This window comes from Lycorma delicatula, chromosome 12 (genome assembly GCF_047948215.1).
Source record: "Lycorma delicatula isolate Av1 chromosome 12, ASM4794821v1, whole genome shotgun sequence".
Classification (NCBI taxonomy): domain Eukaryota; kingdom Metazoa; phylum Arthropoda; class Insecta; order Hemiptera; family Fulgoridae; genus Lycorma; species Lycorma delicatula.
The window spans coordinates 54,041,679-54,067,950 of record NC_134466.1 but is presented as its reverse complement, the minus strand read 5'-3'; the positions used below and the strand labels follow the sequence as shown (position 1 = coordinate 54,067,950).

Here is a 26,272-nt window from a genome sequence, read left to right as displayed (position 1 = left end):
TAGGATATATATATATATATAACAATGACGAAGAATGTTATTTGTTACAATATTAGTAATTAACTAAAATAGGAAATTGAGATAGATCTTTCTTTCTTTTTCCTGTTTAGCCTCCATGAATTACCGTTCAGGTATTACTTCAGAGGATAAATGCGGGCATGAATGAGTGTAAAGTCTTGTACAGTCTCAGTTCGATCATTCCTGAGATGTGTGGTTAATTGAAACCCAACCACCAAAGAAAACCCACCGGATTGATCTAGTGATGAACCCGTTTTCCCATATCAGCTGATTTGGAAGTCGATATTTCCAGCGTTCAATTGCTAGTAAAGTCAGTTATTTTTACACGGATTTGAATACTAGATTGTGGTTACCGGTGTTTTTTGGTGGTTGGGTTTCAATTAACTAAACATCTCAGGAATGGTCGAACTGAGACTGTACAAGACTACACACTTCATTTACACTTATATATATCATCATCATTCATCCTCCAAAAAAAAACCATCAAAGAACACCGGTATCCACGATCTAGTATTCAAATCCGTATAAAAGTAACTGCCTTTACTAGGACTTGAACGCTGGAACTCTCGACTTCCAAATCAGCTGATTTGGGAAACGCGTTCACCACTAGACCAACCCGGTGGGTTAAGAAATTGAGATCTACCAGGATATAGTTCCACGTAGATTATTATTATTGATTTAAGTCCTATTCCTTTGGACTGCCAATTCTTTCAATTCTTAGTCAGGGTCTGTTTATTCATGATGATGAACTTACTTAAAGTATTGTATTTTACAAAAAACTAAGGATGTCCAGCTTTATCTGATTAATTTAAATTCACTGATCTCCATGGCGGAGTGAAAGCTTCTTGGCCTTTCATCTGAAGGTCCCGGGCTCGAAACTCGGTCAGGAAAGGCATTTTTCATACGGTACAAGTTTCCATATTCATATTTCTCGCACAAACTTCTTCGTTTAAAATTAATTTTTAAAAAAATAATCCTTAAGAGGTGATAAATTAAAAATTATTTTTAAAAATTTAATAAAAAAGGGAAATGTTAAATTTTGTGAAGTCCCGTAATGTACATTTTGTTAATGTTTTAGATAATAATTTTAGAAAATCAAACTTTCAATTGTGTTCATTTAATCTATATATATACTCAAATCTAGCAATAGCGAAGCGTTGCCGGGTCTGCTATTTCTAAATAAACAAAATTTTAATTTTATAGGAAACGGGTGAAAATTCTTGGTGGAGGGAAAGGGATGAAAAAATACTAGAAAAAGTCTAACAAAAATTAAGATCTTTACAATTTAAATGTAACGGTTAACTTGTGAGATGGATTTATAATAAATTTTTAAAAAATTAAAAGATATTTTTTGTTACCACAAGACCATTGGAGTAGGCTGGGAAAAAATGGTTTAAAGACCTATTGCTTTAGAAAATATACCTGCAAAAAAATTCCCATTAACTTCTTTTCTGAAGGAAGACACAGTTAACAAAAAAGAAAACATGTAATATTATTTGAATTTTCTTTTTTTGGGGGTGAGGTGAAAATTAAATAAAAATTTTTGGTAATTTGTGATCTCGATAAAAAAAAATTCAACTTCTAAAAGAAAAACCTTCTGCTAAAGTGCCCCAGTAGATTTGAAATTTTGTCTCCAACGTAACACTCGCAGCCCTTTACCATTTTTGCAAAAATTTAATGAATTTTTTCTCCCCGAAAGTGATTTTTTTGGAATAGAGAGCACTGTAATAAAAATTTTTTTCGCAGATTATTTACAATTTATTAGAATATATTTTTTTTGTTGAAAGTTTTTTTTTAAATGACTCAAGGCACCAAACTTAAAAAAAGAGGAATTTTTTTAAAGTTTTTATTTGACCGCTCTACATACTTTCTCGTTTGTTGTAGCTATATCAGCATATATAGCTATAACTGGGAAACTAATATGATAATTTTACACTGTTGATTTAAATCAGATTATAATAGACTGTTTTCCACAAAAAAAATTTTGCTTTATATACTAAGTCATTCTTTTTAGCTGATTCACGTAAATCATACGTACATATGAATTAGCGTAAACATATGCTATCGTATATTTGACTAAAAAAAAAATGCAAACGGGAAACCACTTCACGCCTCATATTTTGTATCATGTCGAGTAGCCTAAACCATTAAAATTATAGCATTTAACATACTTTTTTTTCTTCTTCATTCATTTGACTGGTTTGATGCAGCTCTCCAAGATTCCCTATCTAGTGCTACCCGTTACATTTCGGTATATCCCCTACATTCTACATCCCTAACAATTTGTTTTACATATTCCAAACGTTGCCTGCCTGCACCATTTTTTCCTTCTACCTGACCCTCCAATATTAAAGCGATTATTCCAGGATGTCTTAATATGTGGTGTATAAGTCTGTCTCTTCTTTTAATTATATTTTTATAAATGTTTATACTAGTAAAACCATTCCTGAGGTGTGCGATTAAGTGAAACCTGACCACCAAAGAACACCGGTATCCACGATCTAGCAATTCAAATCCGACGTAAGTTATGACTGTTTTTTTGTACCTAATGAAAGTCCCAAATTACGTTTTTTTTTTTTTTGTTAAATATAATGATTTTAAAATTACTAATAACGACATATTGTCGTTAAAAAACGACAATATACTTTGCTACATTCATAAATAATCATCTTAAGAATATATTTGCATATTTTTTCGAATTTTTGAATTTGGTCTTTATTTGCAGGCCTTTGATAAACAAATATGAAAATACTTCGACTTCGACCTCAACGTTATATTCTAATACGTTATTCCTAAATATAGCAAATTCTTTTAAATTTACCAAAAGTTATTTCTTTAGATATCATTTATCGATGACATTTTGATTTTTTGATTTATCTACCTTAGATATAAAGCAATTGATATTTGTATATCGCGCGCGTGTGTTAAAACGGTGTCACCGGCTACCTCGTTATTTCTCCGCATAGGCAATAATGGAGCACTAATGTTTATTGCGCTAGCTTGTTTATTTTTGATCTGATTTGAATGTGTCTACTGATGTTTTGTGTAAAAGTTTCCGCTCTTTATTTTTAATAAGAACGATTTTTTCTGTAAACTCAATATTTAACGACCTACAGAGAAAATAGTGAAAAAAATACAATTCTTAAATTTTCATTTTGTTTGTAAACAAATACAATATCGGGATGGTAGTAAAGCTCTCGAATTTCAATATGCTAATTGAGGCATGCGTAGAAATCTTCTCCACCTGATCTGATCGACAGGAAAGTTTTGGTCCTATATTCATGTTTTGAATCTAATGCTCCTACTTTAGTAACGTTTATTGATTCCTGTATGCAGTAGTGAGTTATAACTAGAAAAGAGCTCATTCTCATAGGGAAAGGAGAGAGTTGTAAACAAAGTAGACGTAACACACGGAAGGCGGCAGAATCGTAAAAGAGATAGAAAGAGAACAGATTATATTTGAAGGAGTGGGAAGTTATGTGAAAATAAATTGGCATTCTTGGTTATAAAATTATAACAGCACAATATTAATTTGTTTTTTCTTCTCTAGCCAGATTGCAATATTTTACTTGAAAATAAATTAGTTTTCTCATACAATTATTAATCCTTCTATAGGATTTGGGATGAACGATTTAAAATTCAATTCGACATTTCCAAATGCAACAGAATGTCATAATTAGGAAAAAATCTGATGTGGACACCACATGACTTCCTTGCACACCTATTAAATTACATATACACATTTTTTGTGCACCTTATTTAAATGTAATTCAAATGAGATACGATCCTCCAATTCTTTAATAAACTGGACAGTTACACAATTGCTGAAACTAGACAACGTGTGCACAAATTAAGATCAGAAAAATTATATCAAACCAAAGGGCGAATAATTGGCTACAAAAAACAAACGAAATGATGATCAACTCCGACGTAGGGAGAATATTGTTCGACAATATCAGAGGAGTAATGAATTAAAAGATAAGAATTTTTTGCAATTTATTAAAGATCGGGCGTGTATGCCCCAGTGTATATGTTGTTCTTATGAGGGTCTATTTTTCAGTCACTCTATAGTATATTTTAATGTAGATAAAACTAAACAGAAATTCCAGAATAATAAAATAATTAAACAGAACTTAAACTAGAAAAGCCAAAGATAGTACGAATCTAAATTACAATTTTCAATTAATATTAAACAATCAGATGTATCACCAAATCATATTTGGTGATACACCAATATGATGTATCATCATATTTGATGTATCACCAATATGATGTATCATTATATTTGATGTATCACCAATTACATATACACATTTTTAAAAGGACATAAAAATGTATTCACTAATACCTAATGATATTTTTTAATTTTTTTATTGTTATTGTATTATTAATTATTGTCAATTTTTTACAATAAGATGGTAATAATCATTAATAAATCAATATATTTAAATTAAAAAAAAGTTAAAAAATAAAAGGAGATGAAGTGCTTTCCCGTAAAACCGAAATATTTTTATTAATTAAAATTTTATTTGGCTATAACTCTGGGGAACTAATGAAAATAAACACCACTTATATATATTGTTCAAAAGTTTAATGAGGACATATTACTGAAGTTAAGAAAAAGTCCAAAATTCAAATTGTTTGGAATTTTGGGGTTTTTTGGACACTTTTGGTTCAGTCGATTGCGATCAAAATGGGAGGTGCACAACTAGATGTTACAGCAATTCTAAATCCAAAATTTCAACATCCTACGGCTAACCGTTTTTGAGTTGTGCGAGATACGTGCGTACGTACGTACAGACCTTACGCCGACACTAGTCAAAATGGATTCAGGGATGGTCAAAATGGATATTTTCACTGACATTTTAAAACGGAAATTTTTCACGATCACAATATTTCCTTTACTTCGTACAAGGAAGAAAATATCAAATCTAAACATACGTATAATTTAAAACTTCATTAAGTATATATAAAAATTAACATTTAAAAAATCCCCGACGTTGAAGTAAACGATAAAAAGAATAATAAAAAATATTAAAATACTTTATGGTTCAAAACCGGAATGGTTCCAAAACATGGAATGGAACGGAACGCAGCAAGTATAACGGGAGATACATATCCCCCTATTAAATTACAGAACCTGGAAAATAATTTCTTCCTGCTGTACTTTCTCTTTTTTATCAGCCAGGAATTTATTTATTTAGTATCGATTATGTATTGATTTCTTTACGGATGGAATTGTGTATTGTATTCCAATTCTTAAGATCAAATTGAAAAGCGTTACTTGGGCTGATCTTGGGAGATAGCCTATTTCTTCCGGTATGAGTCCCCTTCAGTCGATCCAATGATGGTCTTTTGGTGCTAATGCCTTACGGTTTAGCAGAAATGTGCCTGATGGGACCCTAGTTGTTGCAGGATGCAATGCACTCCCTTAGCCGGAGGGTGTGGAATGTGTTAAAGATCGGTAGAATATGACAAATAAAAAATTCTGAGCAAATACAAAGTCGAGAGCTCCAATAGGTACCGAGAAAATCGTCAACGTATATCTCAAACGTGAAACATATAATCCCCAATTTTTTTCGCTTCGCTACGATCGGGGGTTAAATGTACAATACAAAACAAGATAACACGATCCAAAATAAACTGTTCAACACTTGTGTACTTTTAAAAAGAGCAAAAAAAGATTTTAGAAAACTAATTCGTACGTAATTTCGTTATTAATTTTTAATAATTTTTTGGTATGAAATTTTCCATTTATTACTAGTTTTCAGGATGTGCAAAGAGTTCCTTTAAAAAGTTTCAACCAGTTCTCGTGGTTGCTCTTAAAATTTATAGAAAAAAAGTTTTTCTAGACATTAAAATTGGTCAACTGAAAATCAGTAGTGTAATGTTAAAATCTAGGATAAAAATTCCCCGATATCTAGAGAGATATCTGAGGTAACAGCACCCACTTTCAGAACGCTTTTAAGCCGACCTCCGAGTGCAATTAATCATCTCCTGCTGGGAATAGACCGTTCTTATTCAACCTTTTTCTTCATCATTGTTGAACCCATTTTGGGTTTTGTAGGTACAGATCAGACTCTGCAACATCTATTCTGATAATGCCGAAACTGATAGGGCCATGGTATAGTGTGAAGGGAAAACTATCCGTGGACTGTCTAAGAAACTATCCTTTTTTCTACCTGGTGGCCTCATAATAAATTTAATAGCTGAATTGTATCGATTCACAACAGAGTCTTCCTTTAAATATAAAAGCCCTCAAAATGAAGATCAAAATTGCAATTTAAAATGTTTAATGCCCAAAACGTGAATTTTATTAAACAAAATCGTAAAATAAACTTAATTCAACTCCTTTAATGGGAGAGCTCTACAATTAACAAAAAAGTCAAAAAAACTTTTCAATTGGATAACTTGACCTGTATAATCAGGGATAATTATACAAAAAATTGTCAATTAATCTAATTTTTCAGCATCTACAGATTTTATGATTCGTTTCAAATTTAAATAATTTCTTCTTTTTTTGTATGCATTTTGGTTTCGAATTGATTTCAATGACTTTATTTTTTGGCAAAGAATTTTAAAATAAAAGAGTTCGCATCTTATAATGTGATGAATTTAAGCTCTGAAACTAGTAAAATTCACGATCGATAAATATAAGTCAATTATTATTTAAAAGGAGCGATATAAAATGCCGAATAGCACAAGCGAAACGAGCCTTCAGTAAGAAATATAATTTGTTTACATCAAAAATTAATTTAAATGTCAGGAAAAGATTTTTGAAAGTGTATGTTTGGAGTGTCGCTTTATATGGAAGTGAAACTTGGACGATCGGAGTATCTGAGAAGAAAAGATTAGAAGCTTTTGAAATGCGGTGCTATAGGAGAATGTTAAAAATCAGATGGGTGGATAAAGTGACAAATGAAGAGGTATTGCGGCAAATAGATGAAGAAAGAAGCATTTGGAAAAATATAGTTAAAAGAAGAGACAGACTTATAGGCCACATACTAAGGCATCCTGGAATAGTCGCTTTAATATTGGAAGGACAGGTAGAAGGGAAAAATTGTGTAGGCAGGCCACGTTTGGAATATGTAAAACAAATTGTTAGGGATGTAGGATGTAGAGGGTATACTGAAATGAAACGACTAGCACTACATAGGGAATCTTGGAGAGCTGCATCAAACCAGTCAAATGACTGAAGACAAAAAAAAATTATTTAAAAGAATTGTGATATTTTACAACCGATTTACCGACTTAGAACACTAAAAATGTTTTTCATCAAAACGTAACATTCGTAAAGTTTGTCGTCAATTTTGTTAAAGTGTGTTGTAATGGTAATGTTCGATGCTTACCTACTCCTGTTTATAAAATTTTAATAACTTTTGTAAATTGTATACATCTACGTCTTACTATGTCAATTTATCCCTATCATTACAACCAAGATTCATTCATAGTCCAATGAACTTTCAGAATTCAACTTGAACAGTTCTTTTGTTATTCATTTACTTCCTTTACAGAAATATTATTTTTTCTACAGAAAATAAAATGCAAAAAAATATTGTATTGAAAAAAAATATTTGATTTGTAAACAACTGTATAATATAAATGAAGCATCCTAACAGGAAATAATAAGGTGATTCATATCTCCTTCCGTGAAAGGGTTGGGTTGTCAACCTGTAAACGCTTCCGAATTTTGTATTTTAATAAAAGAAGTTACAAACGACAATTTTCTTCAGCCTGCTGTATTTCTGCATGCCACGTGCGTCTAGAAATATTGTACTTCATTCTCCCTAAATATTTTATATGGAAAAATTTGAAATTCCCTGTCAATGTTTCGGGAGCTGATTTAGAAAATTGATATAAAGAAATAAATTCTATAAAAATATATCCGTAAACGGTTTAGTTTTACTTTATAGTGACCGAAGTATTTTTTTGAGTTCTGTTCCAAAGATAAAATAAAGCTACATTAAAATTCTTAGAATCCAAACTAAGTGGCAAATTTATATGTTTTATATACAATGCGTTCGGAAAGTCGTTGTATAATATGCTATGGAATTATGTGGTGCATTCTGTTCTTTTAGCGTTAGGTTGGTTAATCTGTTTTTACGTACATTTCATAAAAAAGCAGCCTATTGTAATGGGTACCATGATTCCAATTCCGGAAAATTTCGACATATCTTGGCGTTTCACATCCCCAGTCCTCAAAACCAGCATCATATTGTATTGTAAAAAAATCGAAAAAGCTTTTAAATTGGATAAATTGACCTGCATAGTCAGGGATAGTTATACAATTTAATTACCAATTAATCTAATTTTTCAGCATCTTCAGATTTTATGATCGTTCGTAAATCGAAATTCCAGTTTCGTTTCAGATTTAAATATTTAAAAAAAAATATTTAATCATGTACAGGAACCAAACAGCAACAGTAACAATTGAAGAACATAAGAAAGAAGCCGTAATAAGAAAGGGAGTCCGACAAGGATGTTCCCTATCTCCGTTACTTATTAATCTTTATATGGAACTAGCAGTTAATGATGATAAAGAACAATTTAGATTCGGAGTAACAGTACAAGGTGAAAAGATAAAGATGCTACGATTTGCTGATGATATAGTAATTCTACCCGAGAGTAAAAAGGATTTAGAAGAAACAATGAACGACATAGATGAAGTCCTACGCAAGAACTATCGCATGAAAATAACGATGAACAAAACAAAAGTAATGAAATGTAGTAGAAATAACAAAGATGGACCACTGAATGTGAAAATGGGAGGAGAAAAGATTATGGAGGTAGAAGAATTTTGTTATTTGGAAAGTAAAATTACTAAAGATGGACGAAGCAGGAGCGATATAAAATGCCGAATAGCACAAGCTAAACGAGCCTTCAGTAAGAAATATAATTTGTTTACATCAAAAATTAATTTAAATGTCAGGAAAAGATTTTTGAAAGTGTATGTTTGGAGTGTCGCTTTATATGGAAGTGAAACTTGGACGATCGGAGTATCTGAGAAGAAAAGATTAGAAGCTTTTGAAATGCGGTGCTATAGGAGAATGTTAAAAATCAGATGGGTGGATAAGGTGACAAATGAAGAGGTATCGCGGCAAATAGATGAAGAAAGAAGCATTTGGAAAAATATAGTTAAAAGAAGAGACAGACTATGGCCACATACTAAGGCATCCTGGAATAGTCGCTTTAATATTGGAAGGACAGGTAGAAGGGAAAAATTGTGTAGGCAGGCCACGTTTGGAATATGTAAAACAAATTGTTAGAGATGTAGGATGTAGAGGGTATACTGAAATTAAACGACTAGCACTAGATAGGGAATCTTGGAGAGCTGCATCAAACCAGTCAACTGACTGAAGACAAAAAAAAAAATTTTTTTAAATATTTATATATATTTAAATAAGTGAAATATATATATATTTTACTTTGTAGTGGACACGATAACTGCCGTAAATTTACGCCTATCCCTTTCAAATTGTTACATAAAATATAACCACCCAAAATCTCGGCCGAGTTCGTTAACGGCTAAGATCGGACCATTAGGGTGAAAATGGGGGGATTTTTCGAGAAAAAAAAATATCGCTATAACTTTCTTATGAAGTAAAATATTGAATTCGTTTAAAGTTTCTACTATTCTTTGGATAAGGGACTAAAACTTTTCTAAGTAAAGTTTTTTGATATCACCAACCATTGGCCCAAGGAGTGGGTAAAATGGGGTTTCGAAGACAAAAAAAACCATACTTCCCTTAACAGCTACAGTATCAAATCGGTTTAAAGTGGACGTTACTCCTCTAAACATTCCTTAACACCTTTGTCTGAAAAAACCTTTATATGACCAATCCTTACGGCAAGGGGTGACCAAAATATTACTAGAATTGTAAGAAGATGGGGCTTGTTGTATGCTAAACATGTGAAACTTTTTTCACATGCAACCATTGTTGTATTGAGTAAATTTGAAGTTTTTCTTAACTTATGATGGAAATATTTTTTATTCCCTCTTTGGCATCGCTGAAATCTACCTTCGTTTTCCGGCGTGCCGAAAGAGATTTTATTTATTATACTAGATCGTGGATACCGGTGTTCTTTAGCGGGTTGCGTTTCAATTAACCATACATCTCAGGAACGGTCGACCTGACACTGCACAAAACTACACTTCATTTACATTCATACATATCATCCTTATTCATCCTCTGAAGTAATACTTTGGGGTAGTTCCGGAGGCTAAACAGAAAAAGAAGATGGTTGTCACCCTGTGGGTTCATTATACGAACAACATATATCTGACTTGCTACCGCACGCAACTGAAACGTGTTTTCCCTACAAAGTAATGCGTGTTTAAGAACCGAAACCTACAGATCATGCCTAAAGATTAGATTATTGTCAATGATTTAAACATTTTATTGACTAAAATCCAATCCATTTTTTGAAAATACAATTAATAATTATCGTTATTTTGCTGTTTTAACAAACATCTTAGTCAGTTAACAGAAGTGGAAACAAGATCGCGCCACACCGCACACAACTAACAGGTCTATGACTTTTTTACGAAATATCTTTGGTGAAAGAAACATTTCGAGGGATTTTTGGTGTGCACGATCGCCTAATCTGACTCTTCCCACATGACTTTCTAAGGGGTGGCAGCTAAACAAGAAGTATATTGCATCAGACCACCCACGATTGACGACCTAAATTCCGCCAATAACGGCATACGTACGAGATATTAAACTACATAAGCTGGTCAAAGTGATTGATAATAAATTGAAACGTGTGTAGTGTTGTATAGATTTTGGAGGAGATCATTACCAACACTTTTTATAAACTATTCCAGTTATTTTAATATCCGTTTCTATATAATAATGAAGTAAAAATACTTTGTAATAATTAAGGAAGTTTCGTCAGGATACTTCCATAATTCCCGTACAAAGCAATTTTCTTTCCGATTGCACTGTATTTTATGATTTGAAAATTTTGCCTATGAACCTTTGCCATATTTATGAATAAAATTTGCCTTATTTACGAAATAAATTCTGATGGAAATTTTTCGAGAATTTAATCGTGAGAAAACTAATATTAATTAAGTCGATAACAAATTATACGCAACTTTCAGAAATTCGAGTGTTAATTCAAAACAAAATAGATCAGACTATTAAATCAAAAACCTCCTTAGAATTTTGCCGTTAACAGTCCGCAGAACCGGTACGGGGAAGTCAACGAACTATGTTTTCAGTTCTAAACATGACCTAACCTAAAAGTGAAATGAAAATGGGGAAAAGAATTAAGAAAATAAACATGAAAACATTATATTTCACTTCAGTTAGATTTGTAATAAATAATAGTTTCAAAAAATATCTCTAATTTTGTTAGACAATAACGTTTTTCTTCCATTTGATGAATCGCAGGACTCGAATATGCCACTTTTTCTTCAAAAAAGTAGGTTTCGTAATCGGGCCGCTAGGTAGCAGTACTTAACCCATCAGCCGGTCCAGTGGTGAACGCGTCCTCCCAGATCAGCTGATTTGTAAGTCGAGAGTTCCAGCGTTCAAATCCTAGTAAAGTCAGTTATTTTCACACGGATTTGAATACTAGATCGTGGATACCGGTGTTCTTTGGTGGTTGGGTTTCAATTAACCACACATCACAGGAATGGTCGAACTGAGACTGTACATGACTACACTTCATTTACACTCATACATATCTTCCTCATTCATCCACTGAAGTAATAGCTGAAGGTAATTCCTGGAGGCTAAACAGGAAAAGTAAGAAAGGTAGCAGTACTTAATGCCTCCTTCGAATTTACGAATGTCTTTGTGGCATTGCGGCGCCTTTGAATTTATTATTTCATTTATGTGTAAATACATATCACATTTAGAAATAATACAATTCTTATCAGTATTTGTTGTTTGATAAATGAAATCAGTCCGGTAAGAGTTTTATAACAAATTTTTCTTTTTTTTTCTTATTATATGGAATAAACAATGTTTTACCTATTATTGTATATCTATTGTCTATTACATATATTTAACATGTATTTTTTTTTAACAAGATTCTAAATGAATAACAGATTTTGATAATAGAAATGTAGTGTCTTACTTTTTTTGATACCAGAATCATTTTGTTAAAAACCATTTTATTTACATTACAGAAAGTTTTGTTTGTTGAACGGAAGAAATATCATTTTCTTATATTTTCTTTTTTACCCTCCGGGACCACCGTTAGGTATTGTTTCTGAGGATGACATGGATGACAATGTAGCGTGTGAAAATGTCATATCTGACCGATATAGACCGGACCAGGAAAAAATTATATCTTTTTTTTCCTGTATAGCCTCCGGGAATTACCGTTCAGGCATTACTTTAGAGGATAAATGAAGATGATTTGTATGAGTGTAGTCTTTTATAGTCTCAGTTAGATTATTCCTGAGATGTGTGGTTAATTGAAACCCAATCACCAAAGAACACCGGTATCCACGATCTTGTATTCAAATCCGTATAAAAGTAACTGCCTATACCAGAATTTGAACGTTGGAACTCTCGACTTCCTAATCAGCTGATTTGCGAAGACGCGTTCACCACTAGACCAACCCGGTGGATAAGAAATTATATCTGCGAAACTTTTACCGTACGGTATACAATTCTATTTTTAATTTTTTTTTGATTAATTTTTTTTTCTGTTATAACATTTGCTCGTGAAGCACATATTCGTCAGCTGAATGTTGCATTCATCGTAAATCAGGTGATTTCGAAGTGGAGAGTTGTAAGGTTCAAATCCTTACTTTTATACGGATTTGAATACTAGATCGTGAATACTAGTAGTCTTCTTTGTTGGTTGGATTTCAGTTAACCACACTTCTCAAAAGTGGATGACCTGTGACTGCACAACACTGCATTTTATTTATATTCATACATCTCATCCTCATTCATCCTCTGAAATAACACCTTACGGTGGTTCCGGAGGCTAAACAGAAAGAGAGAGACAGCTGAATGTTCGATAAATCAAAACGGCGGCTTCATCCAACAACTATTCTATGATAAATCGTAAATAAGATTTTCAGTTATAAATTATTTATTACCATAAATAACATTAGAATCTAATGATAATTATTATTATATCGTATACGTGTTTAATCATTAATAGGGTAATGTAAATCTATCCATAAATTGGATTACGATTCATTTAAAATGTTAATATATTATGAAAGGAAATGTTAATAACAATTCTACTGCAGTGACAGTAAAGGATGAAAAACCAAGTGTATATTATACTTGTTTTATCCTTAATAAAGCGTGTTCAAGATAAATGGGGTAAATAACAAAACAAAGGTAATCGGCACAATTAATAGTTAAGGTTAACTGTATTAACCGTATAAATTAATAGCATAAAACATATTCAGTAATTAATTAAAATGTATAGAGTATATCACAAATATATCATAAGTTTTATAAGGTAGGAAAATAAATGAAAAAATAATAAATAATAAAATAAACAATTATCAATTAAATTATTCTTATAATTAATCTTATATTGCGTGTAACTAAAGTTTAAAAAAATAAAAAATTATAAATTAAAATTAATCCAAGTACGAAAAAGATCACTTGGTATTTATTTACGTAAAAAAATATAAATATATATTTTATTAAAAGTACTATTGAAGTCTATTTCTCATTCCTTCTTTCTCTGTGTGTGTGTGCGCGCGCGCGTTTGTGTTCAAGTGCGTCTATTAATGACCTATATTTATATCTGTTATAAAAAGATTGAACTTGAAACTTATATAAATGGTAAATTGTGGATAACACTGTAATAACTAGTTTTACTCTCTGTTTATAATGATTTACTTTTTAATTATATCATTTTTATTTTTCGTCGCGGTTTCGCCCCGCGCTATATGGTTACTCGCGTTTCTCATCACGATCAATTTTTTTTTTTATGGTTTTTAGTCAAGTAACCGGAAGTCAGGTGCAGCCAGTCGCATCGCACATACAGTAACACTGACAGGTGAATGTGTTAGTTGAGCCGTCACGTCGTATACATAAAAAATCGAAATTAAAAAAAAATTCTAAAATGAGTTTTATATGAAATCTGAAATGTATTTTCAAGCTCAAATTTTTACTGAAGATATCTTTTAATATTATCGGAAATGAGGAAAATTTGCAATTGTTGATCAAAATTGTTTTCCTTTTTTTCATCCCTTTCAAGGTCATATTTTCAATAAATCTTGATATATGTTTTTAGATATTTACATGAAGTTTACGCAAACCAAAAATCAGGTTGTTATCTTCATTTGTTACCGATAAATTTAAAAAAAAAAAAAATATTCGTGTTTCAAAAAAAATTCAAAAATCCATTTTAATCCTTTAAACTTGAAATTTCAAAAAAAACATATTTTTTTTTTTAATATGTACTTACACCGTAGTAAAAACAAGTATACAAATTTTGATCAATTTATCTCCAGTAGTTTTTGCTGGGCGTTGATCATGAAACATTCAAGACGCATTCTTTTTTTATATACATTAGCTGTAGATGCGTGCCGTAGCACGCTCTCTACAGCTAGGCCCTCCGGGCGGCGTTTTGGTATGAGATAATTAGGTGTCCAAAATTGATTACCTCTTGGGTAAAAATATTTTGTTTTAATGATGAAAATTGATTAAATTAGAAATTTAACTGTAGAAACTGATACTACAAATCGGTATTTTCCGCTAGTGATCGGTACATTCCGGTGCCTACTTTTTGGTTATAGTTCATAATTTTATGAAGAAAACCAATCAAATAAATAAAAAGATACATTAATATATACTAGCAGACACGGCAATGCTTCGCTATTGCTAGATTTGAGTATATATATATATGGGTGATTCAAAGAAACGGGAAATTAAAAAAATTAAATAACGTTAATGAAAAATTTTTTTAGGGAATGAATTTTCTTTCATGTAATTGTACAAATGTTGCCATTTTAGGATACATACATTTTAGTTTATTTTTTAAAGATGACATCTTGCAGGTGACCTCATCTTCTACGTAAACACTCACGAAGTCTCTTCGTTAAATTGTTCACGGTTTGACGTAACATCTCAACTGGAATTTCCGCAATTGCTTCTCGGATCTTTGCCTTCAGTTCTTCCGTTGTAGCAGGTCTACTGTGGAACACTGCTTTTAAGGTGACCCCACATAAAGTAATCGCAAGCTGAGAGATCAGGCGATCTGGGAGGCCATCTAATGTCACCGTTTCGTGAAATGACACGTTGTCCAAACAATCGGCGTACAGCTGCCATCGATATTCGTGCAGTATGTGACATTGCTCCGTCTTGTTGAAACCAGGCTGTGTTAAGAATCGGTGGAAATCTCTTTTGTTGTTCCACAACAAAGGTTTCAAGCACGGCTACGTAACGAGCCGACGTCACTGTAATCGCAAGACCGTTGTCATCCTCAAAAAAATAACACCGTAAGATGACATAGCACACCACACGGTCACTTTCTGGCTGTGCAACGGACGCTGGTGTAGCTGCGTAGGATTTTCTTGTGCCCAGTATCTGAAATTTTGCTTGTTAACAAATAAGAAAAATTACTAAAATTTGATTTGAATTTTTACTTCCTTGTACGAAATAAAGGAAGTATTATGATAGAAAAAAAATTTCGGTTTTCATATTTCAACGGGAATATCCATTTTGAATATTCGTGAATCCATTTTTACTAGTTTCGCATAACTCAAAAACGATTAGCTGTAGAATAATGAAGTTTTGGATTTAGGACTGTAGTAATATCTAGTTATGCACCTACTATTTTGATTGCAATTGACTGGACCAAAAAAGCCCAAAATTCAAAAACGTTTGGATTTTGGATTTTTTCGTTACTCCAGTAATAAGCCGTCATTGAGTGATTTTTAACGATATTTCATTAGTAGGACTTATTTTAATTGGTTCCACAGTTATACCCTAATAAAACTTTAATTAATGAAATATTTGGTTCTTACAAGGGGAAGGCACATCGATTCACCGTCTTCATTTCCTTTTTTTTTTTTTATTCAAATGTATTTATTTATTAATAATTATATTAACCTTTGATTGAAAAAAATTTGAAAAAAATCATAAGTTATTTGTGAAATAAAATTCTATGTACTTTTCATTTTAATTCAATTTTTTCTACAGAGGTTAATAATTATTAATAAATTAGTATATTTAAATTAAAAATAAAAAAATAAAAGGTAAAAAACAAAATGTATATGAAGTCGGATTCAAACCGATGTGTGCATGGTTACGGATCCGACACGCTCTCACTTTCACCGCATAACAACTTGAGCGATGTGAAACAAAATTAATATATAAACTAATATAAAATGCTGATACGGACACCGCAAAAAATGTGATGTATGTGGTGTTCATCAATGCAGTTGTGAAAGTGTTACTTTCAAATGAAATAAGTTTAAATGAAGTGCAACAAAAAATGTTTATATGTAATTAAATAGGCGTACAAGGCAGTCATGTAGTATCCACATCAGATATTTCATTGTAGTAATTCGTCAATTTTTTTTTTCATATAATCCTGTTTCCGATGATATCCAATGAATGACACGATTCTATTTCCGGTCATGAAGATTTAATATATTAAATTTACTTCACCGTTATAGTTTGGATGGTAGAAATGAAGTCTCAAAAAACAATCTTTTTGAGCTACTTATAATTAAAACTTGCTTTTAACCAGTTTTGTTGCCTTTAATATCCTATTAGATTAAAATCAAACTTCTTTGAGATTTATAAAAGTAAAAAAATTTTAGAGAATACTTCTAGTGCAGGCATAACCATCGTCTTCTGTTAGAGAGCAGTCGGTATACTTGTTTAGTCATTCTTTTGGTACATTTATAAAGTAAAAGATTTTTTAAATGTTTATAATCTTCTGTTTATTAATCCTTTGGTGGTATTTATGATTCTTAAGAAGGACTTTACTTATTACTAATATTTAAATACTTTAATTTAAACGAACAAAACAAAAGTAATTAAATGTAGTAGAAATAACAAAGATGGACCACTGAATGTAAAAATAGGAGGAGGAAAGATTATGGAGGTAGAAGAATTTTGTTATTTGGGAAGTAGAATTACTAAAGATGGACGAAGCAGGAGCGATATAAAATGCCGAATAGCACAAGCTAAACGGGCCTTCAGTAAGAAATATAATTTGTTTACATCAAAAATTAATTTAAATGTCAGGAAAAGATTTTTGAAAGTGTATGTTTGGAGTGTCGCTTTATATGGAAGTGAAACTTGGACGATCGGAGTATCTGAGAAGAAAAGATTAGAAGCTTTTGAAATGTGGTGCTATAGGAGAATGCTAAAAATCAGATGGGTGGATAAAGTGACAAATGAAGAGGTATTGCGGCAAATAGATGAAGAAAGAAGCATTTGGAAAAATATAGTTAAAAGGAGAGACAGACTTATAGGCCACATACTAAGGCATCCTGGAATAGTCGCTTTAATATTGGAAGGACATGTAGAAGGGAAAAATTGTGTAGGCAGGCCACGTTTGGAATATGTAAAACAAATTGTTAGGGATGTAGGATGTAGAGGGTATACTGAAATTAAACGACTAGCACAAGATAGGGAATCTTGGAGAGCTGCATCAAACCAGTCAAATGACTGAAGACAAAAAAAAAAAAATTTTAACGAGGAATACCATTCATCCTTATTATTTTTCTTGTTTACAGAAAAATAAAAACGTAACTAAACAATTTCTACTCTAAAATTACAATTCTATGCCTAATTGATAATCGATCCCCGTCATACACTAACTTTACAGTTGATAAATATTAGTATATTGTTTACAAAAATTTTCCTTTAAGGTAGATTTCATAAGAAAGCTACCTATTGTAATGGGTACCATGATTCGACTTCCCGAAAATTTCGACATATCTTCGAGTTCACATCCATCAAACCCCAAAACCACCAGCAGTTCAAAAATTTATATATATATTTTCTTTCTTGTGGACACGATAACTGCCTTAATTCTCCGTTAGTCATTTTCAAATTGATACATAAAATATAACGACGTAAAATCTGAGTTCGTTAATGGACAAAATCAGTTCATGCGGCTTTTTTCGTATTTTTTTAAAACTAAAAATAAAAGCTTTTAAAAAAGTAAAAATATTAATTTTTACATATAGAAGTTACATACGTGTACCAAATTTCAATCATTTTTACGATAGTTCATGAGAAATGAAAATTTTCAACTAAATGCATGAATTTAGCGTAGCGGTAGCGCGTGGGGGGTTGTGTCAAATCAAATTCCGACACCGTAGTGCTGTATTGTCATCGATGTTACATACGTGTACCAAATTTCATTTACTTTCATACGATAGATCAAAAGATATAGCAGTTGCAAGATTTGATTATTCCTAAAGCGAGTTAAATAAAAGCTTTTAAAAAATCATACCTTCCTGAATAGGCACAGTTTTGAATCGTTTTAAAGTGATGTTTAGTACTCTAAAGATTACCAAAAACTTCTATCTGAAATAATATTTGATATGACCAACCCTTTCGGCAAGGGAAGACAAAAAAAAGAAAGAAAAAACAAAATATCGCTATAACTTTTGTTATCAAGTAAGTAAATTTTTTTTGACATCACCAACCATTCGTTCAAAAAAATGGGGTTTCGAAGACAAAAATTTTATATTTCTCTTAATAGGCACAGTATCGAATCGGTTTAAAGTGGTCGTTACTCCTCTAAATATTACCTAAAAATTTTGTTTGTAACAATTTTTGATATGACCCTTACGGCGAGGGATGACCAAAATTTTGCTGGAGTTGTACGAAGATGGGGCTTGTCATATTCTAAATATGTGAAACTTTTTTCACATGCAACCATTGTCGTATTGAGTAAATTTGAAGTTTTTCTTAACTTAAAGGTGGACATTTTTTTATCCCTTAATAACACCGGTGAATTCTACATCCGCCTTCCGATGTGCCGAATGGTATTTTTTTATTATTATGTATTTTTAAGATTTGATATAAGAAAAATGAGATAGAAATATAGAAAATATTGCAATTTATAATTGTAATAACGATATCATATATCGTTTAGCTATACAATAAGCGTAATAATACTAAATTATATAATTTATTACTTATAGAAGATTAACAAATGGAACTATTGCTTAACTTACTGACGTTTTGTGGTAATGACCTAACAATGATATGAAAACAAAGAAACATTGTAATCATAGTTTTATCTAATAATTAAAACATTTATCCAAATCTTATTACAAAATTTCAAAAAAGATTTTTAAAAACTCAACATATAGATAAATTAACAAAAACAAACCTACTGGAAATATTAAATACAACGAAATTTGTATTGAATTTGTCCATTTTTTATTTAGATATGTATGTTGGAAAATTTAGAATAAAAATTAAATAAAATCTTTATTATTTAAATAACACATATTATTGTACGTAGAAACGTATTGTATAATTATCCTGGAATGATAATAATTGAATGAATCGCGTCTCTTTCTCCAGTACAAAGAAAAATTGATAACCATAGAAAAATAATATATTTGGAAATTATCTGAATTATAGGCAAGTATACGGATTACGGGCACCCTTCCCTTATTAAGAAAAAATGTAAATTTTGAAAATATGTTTATAGATTGAAGATTTGAAAGATTCAAGCGTTAAAAACTTTTATTAGAAATAAAGGATTACAAGCGGACTCCTGCGAAAATGTTGAAAATTGCATTTATTTAGTTTATGTAACTTCGAATTTGTTGCGACAAATGGGTTAAAAATTTAAATAAAATTTAATAAAAATTAATCATATTAACTGCAATAATTATTTATAAACAGAGGAAACAAATTAAAAACATGACTGCCAAAAAAAAAAACATTGCTAAGAAACATTGCTCTTTAATATAGGATAATTATTAATATGGAAAATTGTATATACAGAGTGATTTTTTTAGTCCTGTTACCCAATTTTAAATGTAATTTAAGAAAGGGAAATTTAGGTGGAATAAAAAAATGTATTTGTTACTTACAAAAGAGATTTAATAAAATCTATTACTTATATAATTGTTGTATGCCCACGCACGGACTCTTTTCAGCATATTAGCAGGAACCTTTTTAAGAGTTACATTGGAAATATTCGTGATTAAATAGTTTATGAAGGCCTGGGACTTAATTTAGCCCCACAAAAAGTAGTCAGGAGATGTGAGGTCTGGGGACCTTGGAGGCCATAAGCCCTTGCTTATTATTCGATCATCAAAGAACTCTTGCAGAAAATCCACGGTTTCTCGTGACGTGTGGCATGTAGCGCCGTCTTGCTGAAACAGCAATACCGTTCTTGAGGTTCCAAGAGGGAACATATTGGCGCACAATATTCCTGCATCCTTCACCATTTACTGTATCTTCGAAGAATATGGGTCCGACTATACGATGACGAGATATCGCATACCACACATCGATTTGTTCAGGATGCAAAGATTTGTCTTGTAAAGCGTTAGGATTTTCAACCGCCCAAATTCGACAGTTTTGACTGTTCATCGAGATGGATCCAAGCTTCGTCACTAAAGAACACTGTTTAAAAATTCGATTCCGTTATCGTTTACGAGAGACCTAAACCGACGGCAGTATTGCAATCGCTTGTTTAAATCTGGAGGCTGAAGCTCTTGGACTAATCGTACGCGATACAGATACAATTTCAATTTTTTAGCGGAACACTCGAATATGACAAACCGACTTGCGTGGAACGTTTTCGTAAACTTTTCCGTGGAGAATTGAGCAATCTTGTTTTCACATTCCCTAAAACGTCATCTGTCAAGCGAGTTGGTCGACCACTAAGTTTTCTATCGCAAACGCTACCTGTCACTCGAAATCGGTTTGCTAGCCTAGAAATTGACATTTTTTTCTGGCGGAGGAACACCAAAATATTTATTTTGAAATGATTATTTTACACTCGCGTACGATTTCGTAACAAAATATTGTTCAAGAATGAAAACTCGCTGTTTTATGGTAAAATACATTCTGTTCGTAACACGACCGGAAACGGCATAAATATTTTACACAGCTCAAGGAGAATCAACTCACACTGCCGTATCTATACCGGTTGAGTAGCGCCACCAACTTCGAGTCACAAAACAAAATTTCCCTTTCTTAGAAAAAAATTACAAGATAATTTACAATTGGGTAATAGGACTAAAAAATCACTCTGTAGTATAATTTTGTTCCCAAACATCACACCGATTCAGTTGCTTCAAACTGTTCGTTAATTCACCACGTGTGAAATCTATCTATAAAAAAAATTTAGTGAAATATTTAATTTTCATATGTATTTCATCTACCTTAACATAAATTATTCCTTTATTTTTTTTTCTATTAATTATTAACACCCATTTACCATTTAATTTATATGTTGCATACATATTCACTTCTGAGAGTAGCAGAACAGTAATTTACAAAGAATATAATTTGTTTAAATCAGATTAGCATAAACCAAGTAGCTCCGTTATTCAGTATAATTTGCTGGACTGATAGCACGTATCTGTCTGCTCTTATCTCCTGACCAAGAAACCAATTAGTTATGCATAAAAAATTTCTTCCATCCGAATAACTACATTAAGATAACACTGACATGCTCTATTTTCTTTATATAAAAGAATTTCTTCATAAAAAAGTATTTCAACATTTTTTTTTTTATTTACTGTATTTTTTTCTACGTTATTTTAAAAATGTTTAGTTGTGTTTCTGTATCCCAATTTATTTACAGATATTTTAAACATGACTTAAAAAGGACGTTCTCAAATCGAACCGATGTTTTTATTTTTAATGTATAGTATGTTCAAGGATTAATTTTTACCGAATGATTCATTTTTATTTTTTAGAGGAAGTTCCTTTGGTAGTATTGTATAAATTTATTTCATTTAATTTACTTCGAAAAATGTTTAAACAAAACGTTATATGATCTAAATGTGTAATTTGAAGTTATTCATTCGTTTGTCGTCATCGTTTACTACTATTACATTTTTTTATAGTACTAATGTATAACTTAATTTTTATTCTGTTAATCAAAATATTTTCACAATAAAATTTAAAAATATTAATTAGAAATTTCATGTTAATACACTTTCTAATAATAATAATAATAATAATAACAATAATAAAATAAGATTTTCAAAAACGAATTAAAAAAACGCGACAACGTATTATAAATCGATGAACGCCGGCAGCACGCACGAAAAATTGTCCCGTTCCCCCTGAGCCGAGCCGAACCGTCGCGCAATGGAATATACTATAATGTCAAGCAGGTTTTAGCGGGCTTTTCAAAAACAGCAATTTGATGAATTTGATTTATGATTTCAATTTCATCGTTTTAAATTGACACTTTATCAACATTGATTTGATTAAAATTTATTTCTATAACAAAATGTTCATAATTATTTTTCAACAAATCATTCAATTTAAACTTGCAAAAATTATTAATATTATTAAATGAAATGAGAAATGGAATATTAACGTGTTTCATTAGCTAATTAAACAATCAGTTCGATTCAATTTGTTTGTTTAAACAAGTAATTTTTTTAAAACATCCAAATTATGCCTGAATTTAATTAATTGGTATTTTCATCTAGCCCAACCCCAGTTTCTCAAAAAACATGTGTTTACTTCATAAGGATAACAAGTTTTTTTTTGCGACATTACAATCAAAGGTCAACGAATATCGACCTTTGATTGTCTTTTCAAACTTTTCATTATCTAAAGAACATAATGAAAAGTATAAATAATGAGGATTTTAAACCCTCATTATTTATACTTTTGATATTTTCTATTGTGTTTTATTTATTATTATTAGGGTATTAGTGAATCCATAGTATTTTCAGTATCGATTTATTTGTATCGAGAATAGTTGTTTTAAGATCTGCTACACGATATTGAATGAATGAATTACGATAGTAAAATTTATTAATTTATTTTGCAATTATTATTACTGTTGTTATTTATTGTTTATAAATATTTAAGAAAAGCCTTTATGATTTTTTGACAGGCAGTATGTGTTCAGCCGTGTAAATATGTTCTTTCTTTTTTCTCTTATTTGCTGGTGTTGCTTCTTCTTACTTGTTTTTTATAAACATTTAAGAAAAAACATGGTTTTTTGACGGGCATGTTCGATAATGAAAGCATGTTCTCAGCTAAGAGGAGAACGCATACACAGACAGAACACATACAAGTGCCTTTAGTAGGATAGGACTTAAATGCAATTTTAAGTAAAATTCATTTTTTTTTTATATTGTCCATTGTCCTTATGACAGATTACATGTGATATTTTTAAAGAAAGTTAATAATTCGTCGACCTTTGATTGTAATGTCGCAAAACACCAAACAAACAAACCTACGCACCATCCTTTTTATAGGAAAGATACATATCAACCTCATCTCATTGGGCCGTGGGTGGAGTTGCATATCGTCCACTACTTGAACAGATTATAACGTATACAAAACGAAAATAAAAAATAAACAAATTTAATGATGTAAATATATTAATAATAAAAAATATTTAACAAATTTTAAATTATTAAATATGTAATCCCCGTGTAGATAATCATACAGAATAATTCATGAAGAATGTAACAAAATTTGAGGTGTTCTACTGGTGAAAATAAAGAAGAAAGTACATATAAACATAGGTTCGTTAGTGTTTCGTTAGCGAATATATTTGGCAAAGATTTCACCCTGTTTTTTGCGCCTTCTTTAAAATTAACTCAGACTGTAATTCTTTAGGATCTAAATTAAGTATTAAATTTATTAATTTTATATGAAATCTGATATAAAAAATGAACAAAAATAGATCTCAGAACTGTATTTTCATTAGTTTTTTGAAAAATTTCGGGTAAAAGACAAAAAATTAGGGTTGAAAAACACACTATTTTATGTTTGACGTAAAATAACTTACTTGTAGAGAATTTGATTTTAAGTAAAAATGTATGAATAAAGTCAACAAATACTAAATAACAGAAATGTAAGAATTTCATATTCGATGACCTAAGTTCCGAAGTGCTTTCATATGGGCTAGGGTCTTCCAGCGATTGCTTCTTCTTCTCAAACGTAAAGAAATGGTTCCCTAGACGAAGATTCAACCCACCAGGTTGGTCTAGTGGTGAACGCGTCTTCCTAAGACAGCTGATTTGGAAGTTCCAGCGTTCAAAGTCCTATTAAAGTGAGTTATTTTTACACGGATTTGAATACTATATCGTGGATACAGTTGTACTTTGGTGGTTGAGTTTCAATTAACCACAATCTCAGGAATGGTCGAACTGAGACTGTACAAGACCACACTTCATTTACACTTATACATATCAACCTCTGAAGTATTATCTGAAAGATAATTTACCGGAGGCTAAACAGGAAAAAAGAAAGACGAAGATTCAATCCAAATAATGAAACCAAAGGTGAGACAACCGCTTATTTTTTTGAGTTGAAGAAACCGCATTATTCTGAGGGTATTAAAGAAATTAGAAAATCGCTGATCTAAACGAACCGAATTGCGAAGCGAATACTTGATAAAATAAAAAAAAATCGAAAAATCGTTTGTTTTCATTGTCAAGCAAAGAACTTTCCACGTACGTTTTATGCGTCATGTTTTACGCACTCCTTGGATGGGTGTTTCTCTCAGGTAAAATATAATCAAGAATTATCTACGTTCTTCGACACTTAGTGTCTGGGATTCCGCAAGGCTCAGTTTTGGGTCCTGACTTATACTACATCTCTTCACTGGCCTACTCTCCGGTTCAGAATTGAGAGACTATCGCTTCTTTTGCCGATGATACGGTTATTCTGGGAGTTGATGACAACCTAACCGTGGGCTAAACGAATCTAAAATCTGAATTAAATTTAATAAATAGGTGTACACGGAAGATAAGGGTAATCTGTCTAAGTCGAGTCATTTGATATTCACAGTGAGGATAAGTGACTGCTCAAGTGTACATCTTGATGGCATTTTAATCTCGCATTTTGAATGAGTAAAGTATCTTGGTCTTCACCTGGATCGTCTTTTGACGTGAAGTTTTATGTGAGAGAGAAGAGAAAGCAACTTAACATTAGGTTCAAGCTTGCTGAGCAGGAGGTCCAAACTGCCTTTGTTTTTTTTTTTGTATAACCTCCGGGACCACCATTAGGTATTGCTTCAGAGGATGAGATGAATGATTTTTAGCATGTGTGAAAATGCCATCCCTGACCGTGATTCAAACCCGGGACTTCCGGATGAAAGGCCGAGACGCTACCACTCGCGACACGAAGACCGGCCTTTGTTTAATAAGCTACTTTTATAATCAACAATTTTGAAGAAATTTGGACATAGACGTCCAATTATCCGGCACGGCAAGCAAGACAAATGTTGAAATTACACAGCGGTTTCTAAATAAATTGGCAAGGTATGTAACTGAGGAGCCGTGGTTTGCTAAAAACAGTGAAATCCTCGAATATTTCAGTCTACAGTACGTCAAGGAAGAAATACAACTTTTCAGTTTAAATTATGAACTTCGGTTAAATCAATACGTTAACCACTATGCGGTAAACCTTCTGGACAGCGGTAAGGATGTTAGAAGACTTTAGCGGCTACACATTCTGGACCTTAGTAACTATATAGTGTAATTACACCCGCCGAGTATTTTGCACTAATTAATCAATCCTTCATTCCATTCTTCGGTGTCTGTTTTCACATTTTTTTAACCTTTTTCTTTTTTGTTTTATTTTTTCTTTTCTAAGTGTTTCAACAATCTACCATCTTTGTAATTTTTATTATTTCCTACTGCACTTCTGTAAGTGGAGTTCTTCAAAACTACGAGGCTCGGCAGATAAATTTTGCACATATATGCGTAGCACGGGAATGAAAAGTGATATTAGAATGAAATAAAAAATGAATAAAAGTACAATACCTTAGCTACAAGATGCAGTATTTATTTTTCAATATAATCTCCGTTTACACTGATACACTTTTCTCAACTTGTAACAACTTTGCATTTCGTCACAAAAAATGCTGGCGGTCTTTCTCGGATCCAGGTGGCCACAGCTTTCTTAACCTCATGGTCGGTAGTGTAATTATTACTTTTGAGATCCCTCTTAAGATGAAGGAAAACGTGGAAGTTGCACGGAGCCAAATCCGACGATTATGGTGGATGCAAAGTAGGCTCAAACTTAAGCTTGCGGAGAGCCATCGGAGAGTTTGCGCGGTACCCATCGTGGACAGATTTTACAGTAACCCAACTGCTCGTTCTACTCGTTTT

At 31.7% G+C, this 26,272-nt stretch overlaps 1 protein-coding gene across 1 annotated transcript in view; it reads left to right on the top strand.

The window, feature by feature from the left end:
• The window catches only part of mtd (TLD domain-containing protein mustard), an 837,104-nt gene that overhangs the window by 162,518 nt on the left and 648,314 nt on the right, over nucleotides 1-26,272 (top strand). The gene's annotated exons all lie outside the window — the stretch shown is intronic.